The 6,747-nt window shown below is 46.1% G+C and overlaps 1 pseudogene; it reads right to left on the bottom strand.

Annotated features, from left to right (window-relative positions):
• Positions 1-5,840: 5,840 nt before the first annotated feature.
• LOC139253154 (U2 spliceosomal RNA) lies at positions 5,841-6,019 on the bottom strand (annotated as a pseudogene).
• Positions 6,020-6,747: the final 728 nt, after the last annotated feature.

Genomic DNA, 6,747 nt, shown 5'->3' with positions numbered 1-6,747 from the left:
GGTGAGCAATCCGAGCCCACCCAGCTGGCAGGGGGCAGAGTCCGGTTGCTCCAGAACGAGCATACTCATCCACCTGCACCCACACCCCAGGGGCAAGACTGTAATACCACACATGTACCTGACCTGTAATATGTACTTGTTCATAGAAACATAGAAACATAGAAAATAGCTGCAGGAGTAGGCCATTTGGCCCTTCGAGCCTGCACCACCATTCAATAAGATCATGGCTGATCATTCACCTCAGTACCCCTTTCCTGCTTTCTCTCCATACCCCTTGATCCCTTTAGCCGTAAGGGCCATATCTAACTCCCCCTTGAATATATCTAATGAACTGGCATCAACAACTCTCTGCGGTAGGGAATTCCACAGGTTAACAACTCTCTGAGTGAAGAAGTTTCTCCTCATCTCATTCCTAAATGGCTTACCCCTTATCCTTAGACTATGTCCACCACTGCTGAACTCAAAAACAGTGATATAACGAATCCTATCTGTCATTCTCTGTACATGTACGCCAATGCAGATGTTGAGCCACACACATGATCTATGTATGCCGGGGGGGGGGGGGGCGGTGGAAATGGATTTATGTCGCCATGGACACACATGGATCACACCCAGAATCCACACAACCCTCACTACAACCTCCAACTGTCCACTGCTGACCATTTCCCAATGTTGTGGCAATAAGGACTTGGGGGTCTACAGTAAGAGAGCCATTCCCAAGCACAGTCAAAGTGCAAGGGCTCTGGGCACTCAAGTCAAGGGCCAGAGCACACAATGCAGTGGCACAAGACTTAGGGGAGAGTGATGTATATGCATAATGTATGTATTGTAACATTAGACCACTGAATGTATCTTCACACTGTATACACCATACCTGTACCACCAGAGGGTGCTACTGGTGGAGACCTAAGGGTCACCTGCACACTGCAGGTAACCAAGTATAAAAGGGAGCTCACCTCACTGTATCCTCACTCAGAGCTACAATAAATGGACAAATGTCACAACAGTTCAAGTAGAATACCTCACCTTGTGGCGTCATTGCTAGAGTGCTTACATACATAACAGTAGCATAAATTTGACATGCAGAATAAGGTGAATTGTATCACTCACAGTCTGCACATTCAGTGAATGAGACTCTGGAGGAGAAAGAGGAGCAGTACAGCATTGATGAAAGGAGAGTAAGGCAGCATATGAGATGTATCCTACAAAATATTACCCCCAGCAAAGAATTTACAGACCATGTAGATCTTATAATGCTCTCAGTGAAGAGACCCACACCAACGAGGCAATGGAGAGCTGTGTCAGCTATTATATGAAGACCTGTGGCTAAGATCATCTGCCTGGACAGCTTAGCATAGTATTAACACAGTACAGAGTACTTACAGCACAGAACAGGCCATTCGGCCCAACAGGTCCATGCCTGTTTATGCTTCACATGAGCCTCCTCCCACCTTTCATCATCTAACCCCATCAATATATCCTGCTATTCCTTTCTCCCTCATGTGTTTATCTAGCTTCTCCTTAAATGAATCAATGATATTTACCGCAACTACTCTTTGTGGTTTCTCCTGAATGCCCTATTGGATTTAATATTGACTATCTTATATTTATGGCCCCTTGTTCCAGACTCACCCGCAAGAGGAAACATCTTCTCTACGTCTATCTTATCAAATCCTTTCATAATCTTAAAGACCTCTATCAGGTTACCCCTCTTTTTTCTAGAGAAAAGTACCGCATCCTGTTCAATCTTTCCTGATATGTTTAACCACCCAGTTCTGGTATCATTCTAAATCTTTTTTGCACATTCTCTAGTGCCTCTATATCCTTTTTATAATATGGAGACCAGAACTGTTCACAGTACTCTATGTATGGTCTAACCAAGGTTCTATACAAGTTTAACATAACTTTTCTACTTTTCAATTCTATCCCTCTAGAAATCAAACCCAGTGCTTTATTTGCTATTTTCATGGCCTTATTAACCTATGTCACTACTTTTAATGATTTGTGTATCTGTACCTACAGATCCCTCTGTTCCTCTACCCCATTTCGACACTTATTTTGAAAGCAGTATGTGGCCTCCTTATTCTTCCTACCAAAATGTACCACATCACACTTATCCTAAATTGAAGTTAATTTGGCAATTACACACCCATTCTGCAAGTTTATTAATGTCTTCCTGTATTTTGTCACAGTCTTCCTCTAGATTTACTACACCCCCTAATTTAGTGTCACCCGCAAATTTTGGTGCCGGAGGACTGGAGGATGGCTAACGTTGTACCGTTGTTTAAAAAGGGAGAAAGGGATAGACCGAGTAAATACAGGCCAGTCAGTGGTGGGAACATTATTGGAAGAAATTCTGAGGAACAGAATAAATCTTCATTTAGAAAGACACAGATTAATCAAGGACAGTCAGCATGGATTTATTAACAGAAGGTCGTGTCTGACTAACGATTGAATTTTTTGAGAAGGTAACAAGGAGGGTCGATGAGGGTAGTGTCTTTGATATAGTGTATATGGATTTTAGCAAGGCTTTTGATAAGGTCCCACATGGCAGACTGCTCACGAAAATAAAAGCCCATGGGATCCAGGACAAAGTGACAAGTTGGATTCAAAATTGGTTCAGAGGCAGGAAGCAAAGGGTAATGGTTGATGGGTGTTTTTGTGACGGGAAGGCTGTTTCCAGTAGGGTTCCGCAGGGCTCATTACTAAGTTCCTTGCTTTTTGTGGTATATATCAATGATTTAGACTTGACTGTAGGGGGTATGATGAAGAAGTTTGCAGATGATACAAAAATTGGCTCTGTGGTTGATAATGAAGAAGAAAGCTGTAGACTATAGGAAGATATCAATGAACTGGTCAGGTGGGCAGAACAGTGGCAAATGGAACTCAATCCGAAAAAGTGTGAGGTAATGCATTTGGGGAGGGCTAACAAGGCAATGGTGTTATATATTTAAACCTGTAATTACCATGTCTAACCACCACAGGGCTTATCCCCTGGAGTCCCAAGGGATCCCACAATCCCTTGGAAGCACCTGCATATAAGGAGGCTTCACAGGCTGGAGAGGCACTCTGAGATCTGTAATAAAGGACTATGGTCAAACCTACTTTGAGCTTGCAGTATCTAGTCGGACTCTTTATCCAAGACATAACAACTGGCGACGAGATACAGAGAACGAACCCCAACGCAACAATGCAGAGAACTGTGGGCATCCAGGAGAAATTTTTGGAGGGAGATGATTGGGAAACCTTCATGGAACAACTTGACCAATACTTCGTGGCCAACGAGTTGGAAGGAGAAGCGAACGCTGCCAAACGAAGGGCGATCCTCCTCACCGTTTGTGGGGCATCAACGTATGGCCTCACGAAAAATCTGCTTGCTCCAGCAAAACCCACAGACAAGTCATACGATGAGTTGTGCACACTGGTCCGGGAGCATCTAAACCCGAAGTAAAGCGTTCTGATGGCGAGGTATCAAGAGGTCTGAAGGCCAGGAAGTGGTAAGCTATGTCGCCGAGCTAAGGTGCCTTGCAGGAAATTGCGAATTTGAAGGACACTTGGAGCACATGCTCAGGGACTTCTTTGTACTTGGCATTGGCCATGAAGTAATACTTCGCAAACTTTTGACTGTAGAGACCCCAACCTTGAGTAAAGCCATAATGATAGCCCAGGCGTTTATCTCCACCAGTGACAATACCAAACAAATTTCCCAGCACACTAGTGCTGCTGCAAGTACTGTGAACAAAGTAACGTTGTTTTCGAATCAAAATGTACATGGCAGGACTGACACGCCTGTAGCTGCACGTCTGCAGATGACTCAGAGTCCGCCATCAAGGGTGGTGAATACAAGGCAATTAGCACCTTGTTGGTGCTGCGGGAGCGATCATCGATTCCATTCATGCTGTTTCAAAGGATAAGTTTGCAAGGGTTGTGGAACAATGGGACACCTCCAACGTTTGTGCAGGTGAGCTGCTAATCCTGCAAACCATCATGTTGCAGAGGAGGACAGATCCACGGTGCATCATGATGAACAAAAGCCTCAGGCCGAGGAGGCAGCGGTATATGGGGTGCACACATTTACCACAAAGTATCCCCCGATAATGCTGAAGGTTGAATTAAATGGACTCCTGGTGTCCATGGAGCTGGACACGGGCGCAAGCCAGTCCGTAATGAGTAAAAAGACTTTCGATAAGCTGTGGTGCAACAAGGCTTCAAGGCCAGTCCTGACTCCCATTCGTGCCAAACTTAGAACGTACACAAAGGAACTGATTCCCGTAATTGGCAGTGCTACTGTAAAGGTCTCCTACGAGGGAGCTGTACACGATTTATCACTCTGGGTGGTACTGGGCGATGGCCCCACGCTGTTCGGCAGGAGCTGGCTGGGAAAGATATGCTGGAACTGGGACGACGTCCAAGAGCTTTCGTCCGTCGACGACACCTCATGTGCCCAGGGCCAAAGCAAGTTCCCCTCGCTGTTCGAACCAGGCATTGGGAAGTTCCAAGGAGCAAAAGTGCAGATACATTTGAATCCGGGGGCACGACCCATCCATCACAAGGTGAGAGCGGTACTTTACATGATGAGAGAGAGGGTGGAGATTGAGCTGGACAGGCAGCAACGATAGGGCAACATTTCGCCGATCGAATTCAATGAGTGGGCCAGTCCGATTGTTCCAGACCTGAGGTGAGACGGCACCGTCAGAATCTGTGGTGATTACAAAGTAACTATCAATCATTTCTCGCTGCAGGATCAATACCCGCTACCAAAGGCAGACGACCCATTTGCGATGCTGGCGGGAGGCAAAACGTTCACGAAGCTGGACTTGACCTCGGCCTACATGATGCAGGAGCTGGAGGAATCTTCGAAAGGCCTCACCTGCATCAACACGCACAACGGTCTTTTCGTTTACAACAGATACCCATTTGGGATTCGATCAGCCGCAGTGATACTCGAGAGGAACATGGAAAGCTTGCTGAAGTCGGTCTGGCGCACCGTGGTCTTCCAGGACAACATCTTGGTTACAGGTCGGGATCACCGTCGAGCATCTGCAGAACCTGGAGGAGATTCTTAGTCGGCTTAATCGTGTGGGGCTCAGGCTAAAATGCTCGAAGTGTGTTTTCCTGGTGCCTGAAGTGGAGTTCCTGGGGAGAGGAATCGGAGCGGACGGCATCAGGCCCACCGATTCGAACACGGAGGCAATCAAGAACGCACCGAGATCACAGAATGTGACGGAGCTGCGGTCGTTTCTAGGACTCCTGAACTATTTTGATAACTTCTTACCGGGTCTTAGCTCATTGTTAGAACCCCTGCACTCTTTACTGCATAAGGGAGATGAATGGGTATCGGGTAAAAGCCAAGAAAATGCCTTTGAGAAAGCTAGGAAGCTGTAATGTTCAAACAAATTGCTTGTGTTGTACGATCCATGTAAACGTTTGGTACTAGCATGTGATGCGTCATCGTGCGGGGTCAAGTGTGTATTGCAACAAGCTAATGAATTTGGGAAATTGCAACCGGTTGCTTATGCATCCAGAAGTCTGTCTAAGGCCGAGAGGGCCAACAGTATGATCGAAAAAGAAGCGTTAGCTTGTGTTTATGGGGTTAAGAAAATGCTCCAAAATATCTATTCGGGCTCAAATTTGAATTGGAAACTGACCATAAGCCTCTTTTCTGAAAATAAGGGGATAAATACGAATGCATCGGCCCGCATCCAGAGATGGGCGCTCACATTCTTTTTTATTTTATTTTTTTATTTTTATTTTTTTATCCAATTTCATTCCAGATCAACTCTAACGCCAAAGATCACTTTGCGCCAATGTGTTTGATCTTAGGCCAAAAGGCCGAGAGGCGAAGTTGCACCGTTCCTGGAAATATTGCAATACCAGGTCGGTGCATGGAGTGGACGGGGCATGCCCCTGATCCAGCTCCCTGTCCAAAAATCAATTCAATATCATGTCCCCATAGGGGATATTAAACTGATAAGAACAGATACTACACTTGATCTTAGCCAAAAGGCCGAGAAGCGATGGGCGCTCACATTGTCCACACACGCCATCCACCACAGGCCAGGCACAGAAAACTGTGCCGATGCTCTCAGTAGGCTACGATTGCCCACCACCTGGGTGGAGATGGCACAGCCTTCAGATTTAGTTATGGTAATGGAAGCATTCGAGAGTGAGCAATCACCTGTTACCGCCCGACAGATTAGAACCTGGACGAGCCAGGACCCCTTACTGTCCTTAGTAAAAAAAAAACGTGCGCTCCATGGGAGTTGGTCTCATGTCCCATTAGAGATGCAGGAAGAAATAAAGCCTTACCAGCGGCGCAAAGATGAAATGTCTATACAGGCAGACTGCCTCCTATGCGGTAATTAGATGGCTTTGCCAAGAAAGGGCAGGGAAACTTTCATGAGTGATCTCCACAGTACCCACCCAGGCATTGTAATGATGAAAGCGATAGCCAGATCCCACGTGTGGTGGCCCGGTATCGATGCAGACTTAGAGTCCTGTGTGCAGAAATGTAATACATGTTCCCAGTTAAGCAATGCACCCAGGGAGGCGCCATTATGTTTATGGTCTTGGCCCTCCAAACAGTGGTCTAGGGTTCATGTCGACTATGCAGGCCCATTCTTGGGAAAAATGTTTTTAATGGTCATAGATGCATACTCCAAATGGATTGAATGTGTGATAATGTTGGCAAGCACGTCCGCTGCCACCATTGAAAGCTTATGGGCCATGTTTGCCACGTACGGCTTG

Source organism: Pristiophorus japonicus, chromosome 2, assembly GCF_044704955.1.
Source record: "Pristiophorus japonicus isolate sPriJap1 chromosome 2, sPriJap1.hap1, whole genome shotgun sequence".
Taxonomy (NCBI): domain Eukaryota; kingdom Metazoa; phylum Chordata; class Chondrichthyes; family Pristiophoridae; genus Pristiophorus; species Pristiophorus japonicus.
Note: the sequence above shows the minus strand (reverse complement) of the source record. Positions and strands in the feature narration are given on the sequence as shown.